Here is a 13,036-nt window from a genome sequence, read left to right as displayed (position 1 = left end):
AGTTCCTCTGTCCATTAATCATACAGTTCATGGTTAAAGATTCAGGACTTTGCCACCAGAGACCAGAGTATTCATCCTGAGACCTGTTACCTTATATGAAATAAAGCTCTTTGATTATGGTGAAACAGAGATCATGACTTGGTTCAAATATTATTCAGTACCTTGTATTTTTAATCACTTCTTTGTGGATTTCTGCTTAAACAAAGTCATGGAGTCTTTGCCTAATGCTGATAAAGGCAGTGTAAAAAACAATGTTTTTCAACCTTGGGGTCGGGACCCCATGTGGGGTCGCCTGAAATTTTTAATTGATAGAAATAAAAATAAAAACTTACAAATAAAAAATATATGGTGAGTTGAGAGAGACAATCCCAATCCATAAAAGACATGACAAACTGTGAAGCTGAAACTGAAGCACTGTGGTTCTGTTTATCTGTCAAATGTTCATTGTGGTCAGTTTCAGATGCTGCAGCTCTTTCATAATTCATAGTTTGAGTTCTTGTTTGTTCAGTATTAATTGTCAGCCTTGTAAATCCAAGCTGGACTGACTGTACATATCCTGACCAAGGAAAATAAAATTCTCCCGTTGTGCAGTAATCTACACCTGGCTTTTCTGCCTCCGTCCATAATAACCCTTTCATGCATAGTGGTCACTCCAGCGGACAGCTATTCTCCAGATCTTCTCTTGTATATTCATGGGTTGTGTTGTTTTAGTTCCATATCAGCCAACACAGTGGACACTTATGCATCATCCCATACACTGCAATTCATACAATTTTTGTAACATTGCTGCTCATGATAAACCTAATCTGCAGTAACATGTTTTAGTGGAAATCAGTTGCTAATTGTTATTAGACTGTAATTAACAGTTTTCTGAAACTTTTTTTTTTTTTTTGCATATCTTCCTGAGACCCAGCAATGCATTTTGTCCTCTGTAGGGGACAAAAGTTTGACAGTTTTACTCAAAAAATGCTGTGCATTAGAAAGGACATTCCATTAAAAAAATCAATCAATAAATAAAAATTATTTTAAAAATGTTTCTGAAAAAACTTTTGCATTATGCAGTTTCCAATCAAGACAATTTTTTAATGTAAAAAAGCTAAAACTGTCAATTTCCTGGGTCTCAGGAGGATATTATCTCCACAAAATGAGTAATAACTAATATTAGAGTATGATAAAATGTGAGAATCATTAGCGATATAGCAATTAGCGGCATTAAAAATGTTTTTATTTCATAGTTTTCACACAGTATATCACTTTCTGATGATGAGTTTTAAATACATGTTTCTTTGCTTCAGAAATTAACCCTTTCATGCATGAATTATGAGAACCCTAATCAAGATTTTTTTTTTTCCTGAGTGTTTTTATTCCTCTTTAGGCATGAAAAAAAAAAAAAAATGTGATTGATTTCTTTTTTGTTGTTGTTGTTGTTTTTAAATCAACCTGTTTTTCATGGAGTTACAAAAAGTCCACTCAGCTACACCATGAATTTTATTCTTGAAGCAAAGAAAAATCAATTTAAAACCCAATATCATAAAGTGATATGAAAACAGTGAAATGAAACCATGTTTAATGCTGCTAATCTGATGTTCTGTCACATTTTAACATATTCTAATACTAGTTATTACTCACGTCATGGAGATAATATGCAAAAATAAATATTAACAATTGATTTCCACTCAAGAACCAATCAAGAACAGCAAAGTTATAATAATGGTATGAATTGCAGTTTATGAGATGATGCATAAGTGTCCACTGTGTTGGTTGATATGGAACTAAAACAACAAAACCCATGAATATACAAGAGAACAGCTGCAGAAGAACTGTCCACTGTAGTGACCACTATGCATGAAAGGGTTAAAGGCATGGTGTCCAGCTGAGTGGACATTTTTGTGACTCCACGAAAAACAGATTCATAAAAAAAAAAAATTAATTTGCATTGTTTTTTCATGCCTAAAGAGGAATAAAAACATTCAAGAAAAAAATCTTGACTAAGGTTCTCATAATTCATGCATGAAAGGGATAATATACATAATAATAATAATAATAATAATAATAATAATAATAATAATAATAATAATAATAATAAACTTTATTTGTATAGCACCTTTCATACAGAAATTGTAGCCCAAAGTGCTTCACATTGATTGAAAAAATACAATATTAAAATACATTACGATTTGATTATACATCAAGAAATAAAATGAAATTTGAGAGAAATAAAATAAAATAAAAATAAAAACAGCGCACATTAAAATATTTGATTACAATAAAATAAAAATAAAACAGTGCACATTAAAATATTTGATTTGATTATATAGACTAAATGTTGTTTAAAATTAAGGTTTATTTGGAACATAGTGTAGCAAACCATTACATGATTAAAAACAAATTAATTTTAGCCAAAAAAAAAGTTTCTGTTTTGAATGTCTGGGGTCACCAGACATTTGTGATGTTAAAATGGGGTCATGAGCCAAAAAATGTTGGGAACCTCTGGTGTAAGAGCGTCTCCTCTGCAGGGTCACATGGTGGCTGTATCCTATCCCAGCTGATACCAGGTCGGACAGGTTACAGTTCACCCCAGGGCTGACAAATACAGACAGACACCCACTCTCACATCCACACCCAGGGGTAATTTAGAGCCACCAGTGAACCTATTAACCTGCTGTGGACTGTGGGTGGAAAGTGGAGTACCTGGAGAAAACCTGCGTAAACACAAGGAGAACATATGAAGTCCATACGGTCAGCCTGGCTCCAGTCTGCCATTCAAACCAGGACCTTCTGGCTGTGAGGTGACGACTGCCACAACAACATGCTGCCCACTCGTGACTAATAAGCCATAGCTGGAGACCTTGTGTCACCTTGGCAACTTGAGCAGGAACACCCTGAATAGCCCTGTACCCTTCTCTATGGTGGTGATAAAAACCACACAATGGCCTCATTAGAACAAGGCTAGTCTGACTTGGTGGAAGTACTCTTCTGGAATAAGAGGGAATATGTGCATTGTGCTGTGGCAGGATTGTCTTTGTGCTTCCCTCCACTGTCTGAGTGTTACTGCGGACAGGGGGGGATTTGTCCAAAAAAAAAAAAAAATAAAACAGGGGAGGATGGGGGTTTTTTGTGGGGTTTTTTTGTTTTGTCGGAAGAGGGGGTGGAGGGGGCGGTTCATAACTAACATAACTAATACTGGTGTAAAAAAGTAAAACTTCACATCAGTGGTTCCCAACCTTTTTTGGCTCATGACCCCATTCCCACCCTTCCTAAAATAAACAACTTTTCCATTCAGACTGACAATTCCCCAGTTTCTCCCTCCCTCCAGGTTAAGAGTCTAGGTGTCATCCTTGATAACATTCTCTCATTCCAATCTCATATTAACCCTTTCATGCATAGTAGTCCCTACAGTGGACAGCTGTTCAAAGGTGTTCTCTTGTATATTTACGGATTTTGTTGTTTTAGTTCCATATCGGCAAACACAGTGGACACTTATGCATCATCCCATACACTGACATTCATACCATTATTGTAAATTTGCTGTTCTAGATAAACCTGATCTGCAGTTACACGTTTGACTGTAAAAAAATAAATAAATAAATAAATAAAATTTGCTAGTCGTTATTAGACTATAATTAACAGTTTTGGGGGGGGGGGGGGGTTTAAACAAAAAGGCTGTTAAAGTGTGAGAAAACATCAAAATACCACATTTAACATGTTTTTATTTTTAATAATTTTCACACAGTATATCCGTAAATACATGTTTCTTTACTTCTAAAGTTGAACGAATGCTGTCCAGCTGAGTGGACATTTTTGCCACTCCATGAAAAATAGGTTCATATTTTTTTTTTTCTTTTTTTCATGCGTATAAAAAGGAATAAAAACACAAAATGGTAACACTTTACTTGAAGGTCTAGCTTATAATGCATTAAGCACACACTCATAAGACATAATGCATTTATAATGCGTTATAAAAGTCATTACAACAGTTTATGATCATGTACAACAACTTAAACCAAGGTTAATAAAGTATTATAAGTGTAGGCATAATGTATTATAAATTCAGCTTTCATTATGTTTTCTACATCCATACCAAAGTGACAACAGTGTTTGTAGGAAGAACCTCAAGTCCTGGGTTATAGAACACATTCTAACCATCTTAACTCTAGCCAGTTATAAAGACACAGAACTGCTGTGGCATGTAGTTTCTGAAACTGAATAATGCCTTAGAAACATCAATAATAAGTTACAGGATGACTGATGATATTATAACACAAGTATGATGACATATGAGCAGTATCTGCTGGCTCTAAGTAAAGTGTAAATCAAAAATTATACATCCAAGTGTTCTTCATAACTCCTTATTTTGCAAAAACAAAACATTAAAAGAACAGAGACAGTAAATAGAAGTGTTACATGTTGCTTTATACATAAATAAAAAATAATGTGGCAGCTCTAAATCTTTGTTAATTCAAACACATACTTTTTCTTTTTTTTTTTTTTTTTAATAAATTTGAAATCCCTAAAATAGATGGGTATAGAGACCAGTGACAAAACCTAACAAAAGTTACCCACCGAAAAAAATAAATTCCTTCACACTGCTTTGGTATGGATATATAAAACATTATGAAAGCTGAATTTATAATACATTACGGCTACTAGGGATGCACCGATACCAGAATCGGCATCGGCTCCGATACTCAGTGTGTGTACTCGTACTCGTAAAAGATATCTGATACAAATGCACCGATACCACTTACAGCCGTGTGACATTCCCGGTTCAGTGCAGCAGGTACGAGGAGGAGGAATAATGTGTGAGGAGTGTGAAGAGTGTGGAGATTTTTCTAAATAAATGACGGTGATAAAAGTAACGCTGACTGCAAGTAACGTTACAGACACAGACAGATACGGACGCAGCGTTCTGTCCGTCCTCTGCGTACATTCCATCCGTTTACCAGGTGCTCGCGGATGCGTAAACAGAATGAGAATACCAGCGGGTGTATGGAGCGGTGCGGACCGCCGCCAACAAAAGTGAAAACCAAACTTATCACTCATTTCTCTTTTCTCTTCCTGCTGAAGCTAAGCTGTTAAACCTTACCAGTGAAAACGCTGCAATATTAGTATCACATTAGTGTTACCTCTGTCGTCTCCATGTTTGTTATTACTGACTTTCTTCTTCTTCTTCTCAAAAAACTTTCCTCTTCTTCATGGTATTTGTCCAGTATGGTTAATTCAGAGCGGCGCCCCCTGGTGGATTAATTGAGAAACGCTCATTCCAACACATTAAATGTCAGTAGCAGCACTTTGTTCCAGTCAGACTAACGACAACGACAATAAAGCACATTTACAAAAGGAACTAAGAACTGGAATGGGATTATTAAGGACTAGTATTGGTACTCGGTATCGGCAAGTACTCAAATGTAAGTACTCGTACTCGGTCTGGAAAAAAGTGGTATCGGTGCATCCCTAATGCCTACACTTATAATACTTTATTAACCTTGGTATACGTTGTTGTACATGATCATAAACTGTTGTAATGACTTTTATAACGCATTATAATGTCTTATGGATGTGCGCTTAATGCATTATAAACTAGACCTTCAAGTAAAGTGTTACCAAAAAAATCTTCATTCATGTTCTCATAATTCATGCATGAAAGGGTTAATAATATCACCCATTTAGCCTATTTCCACCTACGCAATATCTCTCGCCTCCGTCCATCCCTCTCCCCCAACAGTACTGCAGTTCTGGTCCATAGCCTAATCACATCCCGCCTAGACTACTGCAACTCCCTTTTATTTGCTTTACCGCACATATCTCTTCATAAACTGCAACTGGTTCAAAACTCTGCGGCACGTATCATCACCAGAACCCCTTCCATGAGTCACATAACACCTGTCCTGCAACAGCTCCACTGGCTTCCTGTTAAATTTGGCATCATATATAAAATTCTATTTCTCACCTTCAAGGCCGTAAACCACCGGGCCCCTCAGTACCTCTGTAACCTCCTCCACAGAAAAATTCCCACCCGCAGTCTAAGGTCATCTTCATCTGTCCAACTCACCCTCCCACCTGCCCGCCTGACTACCATGGGGTCCAGAGCTATCAGCCGCTCAGCCCCCCCGCCTCTGGAATGCCCACCCGGAACACATAAAAAACTCTGACTCTATTACCACCTTCAAATCCCATCTTAAGACTTATTTATTCAGACAGGCCGACTCAATTCCATAATTTCACTTTTATCTACTGCCCTTCTATGTACCTATGTGTTTTATATATGTATATGTGTCATTTTAATGGCGTTTTATTTATTTTTAACAACTTTGCACGGTGACCTTGAGTGTCCTGAAAGGCGCCTACAAATAAAATTTATTATTATTATTATTATTATTATTATTATTATTATTATTATTATTATTATTATCATCATCAACAATTTCTGGTGACCCCAGATATTCAAAACTGAGACTTTTTTTTTTTTTTTTGCTAAAATTAATTTGTTTTTGATCATGTCATAATTTGCTATACTATGTTGCAAATAAACGTTCATTTTAGACGATATTTAGTCTATATAATACGTATTATTATTAGGGATGTCCGATAATATCAGCCCACTGATATTATCGGCCTGATATTGGCATAAAAATGTAGTATCGGTGAATATCGTTATCAGTTTTTCTGCCTATCATTAAAACCGATAAAATAATGCCTTGATTTCACCAGCATTTACCGACGCGTAAATGAAGCATTGTTTGTAGCTGAAAGAAATGTGCAGTTTTCAAAATTGTACAGTAGAGTTGCCACACTGTAATAGACTCATGGAGGGAAGGAGAGAAAATAAGTAAATATGGCATTTTTTCCACAACTTAAGTTGAAGTATGTATTCTTTGCACAGACAGTGTTTACATTCTGAAAGCCTTGTTGCATTTCAGAATGCATCCAATGGGGCATCGTAATAAAATTAGGCATGATGTGTTAATTCCATGACAGGAGATATGTGATGTTACCTAAAATTAGTTTAATATCCCACATATATCAGCAGCGGTATCGGTAGATATCGGAATCAGAAATTAAGCGTTGGACAATATCGGCATATCGGTTTTTGGCAAAAAAACCCAATATCGGACATCCCTAGTTATTATGGACGGAGGCAGAAAAGCCAGGTGTAGATGACTGCACAAAGTAAGAATTTGATTTTCCTCGGTCAGGATATGTACAGTCAGTCCAGCTTGGATTTACAAGGCTGATAATTAATACTGAACAAACAAGAACTTAAACTTTGAATTATAAAAGAGCTGCAGCATCTGAAACTGACCACAGTAAACATTTGACAGATAAACAGAACCACAGTGCTTCAGTTTCAGCTTCACAGTTTGTCATGTCTTTTATGGATTTGGACTATCTCTGTCAAACCATCATATATATATGTTTTATTTGAATTTTTTTTTTTTTTTCTTCAATTACTAGAAATTTGGAGGGATAACAGGGTGAATGAACCATGGATGGCTAGATGGATGGTCACGAATGCAGTGATCAAAAGAATCCCGATGCACTACCACAGAGGTTTCCAAAGTGGGGTACTTGGAAGAAGCCCTGGGAGTACTTGAAATGTTTTAGAAAAATACATAAAATAAGTCATCATGTACCAAATACAAAATAAATAATGAGAATTAATGCTGAAACATAAAACACAATAAATGCATTCATATAATAGTTTTATTGTTAATCATCTTGTTCAAGCTTTGGTAACATTTTATGAACATTTCGATTTTATATTATTCAAAAGGAGTTTATCTGAGTAGCTAAGTCATTATTTTTTGTTGATGAAAGGTTCATATATTGAATAACGACCTATTTGTTTATTTTTCTTATCAATAAAAGAGGACACTTTTCAGTTTATATTATGCACAAAATTTACTTTAAAAAATGTGTTATTTTTTATATATTACAGTTATATATATGTCATTTATTTACAAAGTTTTAAAAATATAAACAGACACCTTTGACACAGGAACAAATTTTGCCTTTTTTTTTTTTTTTTCCCAATCAAAAATGCTGAAGCAAGACTTGGGGGTACTTGATTAAAAAAGTATCTCAGGGGTACTCCACTGTAAAAAGTTTGAGAACCACTGCACTAGCGCAACTAAATTTTGAAATGTGAATGTGTGCTTTTTGTGATTTCTCAGGCAGAGACAAGAAACATGGAGAGTGTGAAGAATGACATGTATAAAGATGATCTGGCCAGAGCTGAACTGTACTGCAGTTAATCGATATGAACCTTAACCCTATAAAACCATTTGTATCATATTTGCTACACCAGGTTCTGAGATCTCTATCTTATCAACAAGATCAATACTTTCCTTAAAAACCTGTTGTATGTGACCCGATACAGGTTTTCTGCCCGTTGGTGGATTATCGTCCCACTGCAGCCAATAGAAGGTTTTGGGGTTTTTTTTCCCTTTTTTTAATGTGGCCACTATTGTTAAATCATCCCCACACTTTTTGCAGGAAAGTCTTTGGTAATTTTCAAAAAGTTACATAAAGAAGAACATTTATATTGTTATTCTGTCTTTTTTTAACCCTCCGGTATCCCGTCCAGCAATGCCCTTACTAAGCACCAAGTGTGCCTTTTTGGCACACTTGTGGAATAATGTCAAAAAAAAATTTCATACAGTTTGTTTTTAATTCTTTTACGCTTTTTTTCTATTTTGTCAACTTGAGCCGTAAATAAAAATACCAAATACTCAATAATTGTCACATTTTTTAACCCTTTAAATGCTGTGTTTGTAATGTAAACAAACCATTTTTTTTGGATGCAAAAAACACAAAAATATTTTTTTTCAGTATACTACATAAAAAGTGGATCACATATTATTTGATTTTTGCAGCCTGGCATATGCAAATGATTAACTCCAACATTAGTTAATTTGCATTATTATTTTTGGCGCTAGGTCAAAAAATATTAGCATCTGTCACCAAGTGTGCCAAAAAGGCACACCTATAAATCAAACTATTAAATATTATATATTTATTTTTCTGCTTTAATTTGATTTTATTTTTGTAAATCAAGCTCAGCCCTAATCACACATATCAAATGGAAGAAATAATGTGTTTTAGGCACACTTGGGAGACAGATGCTAGTCTGGTAATTTTCTTTTGTTTACAATGTGCAAATTTTAGTTGGTGGCCAGAATTTTAAAGATCATGCAAAAATGAACAACTTTTGAATTCTAACCTTATTTAAATTGTGAAAAATAATATGAAGTTTTTAAACACGAAGTGCAAAGTGTGCCTAAAAGGCACACCCGGATACCAGAGGGTTAAGTAAGTACTTCATGTACTGAAACAATGCATGGTTACTTGATTATTCATTATTTGTAGTTCAGTTAATTTGTGTTAAAAATGTGTCTATCATATTTAATACTCTGGGTATAAATGGTGCTTTATAAAAAACACCAAATGAATTAAATGTGATACAAAAATATATCATAAAAACAAAATGATATGGCAAAAATTTTTTGCTTGGATTTTGTTTAAAAGGTCTAATAAACAATTCAATTCCCAAAAACAACAGAATTGTGTTGCTAGTTTTTGGATCACTCAGGTTTTACAGGGTTAACCACACATACTGCTGTTTTATTTATATCCTGTTTAGTTACATGACGGAGCTTCATGTGAGGCAGTACAGATGTAAATTAATCCCCAACCATTTAGATCAAGATCAGATCATCACTACTGAAATAAAGACAAAGAATAAACATTTTGTTCTTGTTTAATCCCTAGAACAGGGGTGTCAAACTCATTTTAGTTCAGTTCCACATTCAGCCCAATATGATCTCCAGTGGGCCGAACCAGTGAAATAACAACAGTGAAAAAAGTAAAATTACATTATGATAATGTTCACATCTACAACATTTCCTTAAAAATCTGAATAACATGAACAACCTGGAATGTTTTAAGAAAAACAAGTGCAATTTTAACAATATTCTGCCTCAGTTTATCAGTTTATCATTTACACATGTGCGTTACAACTTACATTACAACTACAAATACACAAAACATTTAATGGCATTAACAGGCAGAATATTGGTAAAATTGCATGTACTTCTCTTAAGACATTTCAGGTTATTCACATTTTTTGTAAGATAGTTTGTTATTCTAAACATTTTCATGTGGGGTTTTTTTTTTTTTTTTTTTTTTTACACTAAAACAATGATAAAATGTGTAGTTTTCATTATTTATAGGGTATTATGATAATATTTTACTGGTCTGACCCAATTGAGATTATTTGTTCTGTCTGTGGAAACAGAATTAACCCTTTCATGCATGAATTATGACAACCTTAGTCGATATTTTTTTCTTGAGTGTTTTTATTCCTCTTTAAGCATGAAAAAAACAAAGTAAATTTGAATTTTTTTTTTTTTTTTTTTTTTTATGAACCTATTTTTCATGGAGTCACAAAAATGTCCACTCAGCTGGACACCATGCATTTAATTTTTGAAGCAAAGAAACATGTATTTAAAACTCATCATCAGAAAGTGATATACTGTGTGAAAACTATGAAATAAAAACATTTTAATGCCGCTAATTGCTAAATCGCTAATGTTTTCTCATATTTATCTCATACTCTAACATTAGTTATTACTCATTTCATGGAGATAATATCCTCCTGAGACCCAGGAAATTGACAGTTTTAGCTTTTTTACATTAAAAAATTGAATGGAAACTGCATAATGCAACAGTTTTCTCAGATACATTTTTAAAATTATTTTTATTTACTGATTGATTTTGTAATGGAAGGTCCTTTGTAATGCACAGCATTTTTTAAGTAAAACTGTCAAACTTTTGTCCCCTACAGAAGACAAAATGCATCGCTGGGTCTCAGGAGGATATGCAAAAAAAAAAAAAAACTTTTGTTTCAGAAAACGGTTAATTACAGTCTAATAACAATTAGCAACTCAAACACTCAAACATGTTAGTGCAGATCAGGTTTATCATGAGCTGCAAAGTTCTATATTTGTATGAACTGCAGTGTTTGGGATGATGCAGAAGCGTCCACTGTGTTGGCTGATATGGAACTAAAACAACAAAACCCATGAATATACAAGAGAACAGCTGGAGAATATCTGTCCATTGTAGTGACCACTATGCATGAAAGGGTTAAAATAATTTTTACACCATTGATTGTTAATATCTTCAGTGTAATTCATCCTAGGGGCCGGATTGGACCCTTTGGCGGGCCGGATTTGGCCCCCGGGCCTTATGTTTGACACCTGTGGTTTAGATTAACAATATTTTTTATCACGTTAGTGTTGAATCGTTTATTGTAGTTTTTAAGTTAGGGAGAAGTTGCTTTTACACAACACCAAAGAGGCTACTTTCTGCATGCCAGTCAAAAAAAAAAAAAAAAAAAATCAGTAAAACACAGTGATCATTAAAATCTTTTTTAGGTCAAGATTTCCATAATCTTAACACATCATTTGCATATCATTTAGCCAAGATACGGACAGAAAAAAAAAGTGTGAATTACAGAAACAGTCTACTATTATTTCCTGTATTTATTCCCAGGCAGAAATCCAGACTGAGGCTCTGAAAACATTTATTATAATTACAGTGAAATAAACCTGGCAAATGCCCCTACTTTAAACCCACTCAAATCATAGTGAAAAGAAAAAAAAAAATAAAATAAAAAAATCGACATAAAGCGATAACTGTTTTTTAATGCTTTGCTGTGAAGTCACTAGATTTCCCTGTGTCATCAGGCTCTGAAAATTTAATACTGTCGCTCTTGATAAAATATTCATCACTACTGTATGGTGAGTGGCCATTTAAGCACCGGGAGAAGTGAATTGCCCTGCTACACCCAGGTAATCAGACCCAAATTGAAAAAATCCTACTGCCAATTTCAGCTGGAGTTTCAATATTCCTCGGCTGCCAGTGTGATGTCACATTTCCTGGTGGCTGTGAAGGTGGAGACAATATAAGTGGCTTATGAATGCGATTTGAATTTCATGGCTCGGTATGATTCGGAGCCAGTAATTGGCCAATATGTATTCTGTATCCCTAAAAGGCACTTTCCACCTTCTGATTTGACTGAAGGAGCATTTGGGTCAGAGCTATGGCATCAAATAATGGAGCCATACATGTGTTCCTATCAAGTATCATAATGCCATCTCTTTTGCAGATGCCAGGGCCTGTTCTATCAGCCATATCTGGGGAAATGAATAAGAAAGATTGAACAATGTCCCAGAGGACTTAGCGGTTGGCTCACAGCATGACTCTCCTCACAGGCCTGCACAACAGAGGCTGACGATATATTCCTCAAAGTATTCTCCTTCTGTTGCTAATGGAAACAGATCATGGAGGAGTGGTGGGAGCTGCAGGGGTTGGTCACTTGTGGATGTGCTACTTTTTTTTTTTTTTTTTTTAAAAGGGATGAAATTCAGATAATTAACCCCATAAAGACCCAAACAGCTTGGGCATCACATAAGATCTGGAAAGAGCTGACTGCTGCAGTTTGGTATACTTACGTATTTTTGGTCAAGGAACAGACTAGCAAAAACGGTAAGTTGATAGGACCAATATTTTGGGAGATATTAGTAATTATGGAATACAATAGCCTTGCCCAGAATCATAGAATTGAAACGGGTTACCTAGCAACAAATAAACAATAGAGCCACATTGCCATGGTGTTAAATTTCATGTGCAGAAACAGACATGCCAGCTGAGAGGTTATTCAACTGAAAATGCCAATGGAGTTTACCAAGAAAGTAAAGGAATGAACCAAGGTTATTATTGTTAACGAAAAGTAACGAAATGACGAAAACTAGGATTGTAAAAACATTTTTCGTTAACTGAAATAAATAAAAACTAGAATTAAAAGAAAAAGCAATAACTAACTGAAACTGTATTGTGTGTTTACAAAACTAACTAAAAACATGTAAAAATTATGGATAAAATTCCCTTCGTTTTCGTCTTTGTCAATGTCGGATTAATACGAAAGCGATTTATTTCCCTCCAGCAATTTTAGCTAGCAGCACCATGTGAT

Source organism: Sphaeramia orbicularis, chromosome 9 (genome assembly GCF_902148855.1).
Source record: "Sphaeramia orbicularis chromosome 9, fSphaOr1.1, whole genome shotgun sequence".
NCBI lineage: Eukaryota > Metazoa > Chordata > Actinopteri > Kurtiformes > Apogonidae > Sphaeramia > Sphaeramia orbicularis.
This window is presented reverse-complemented; position numbering follows the sequence as displayed.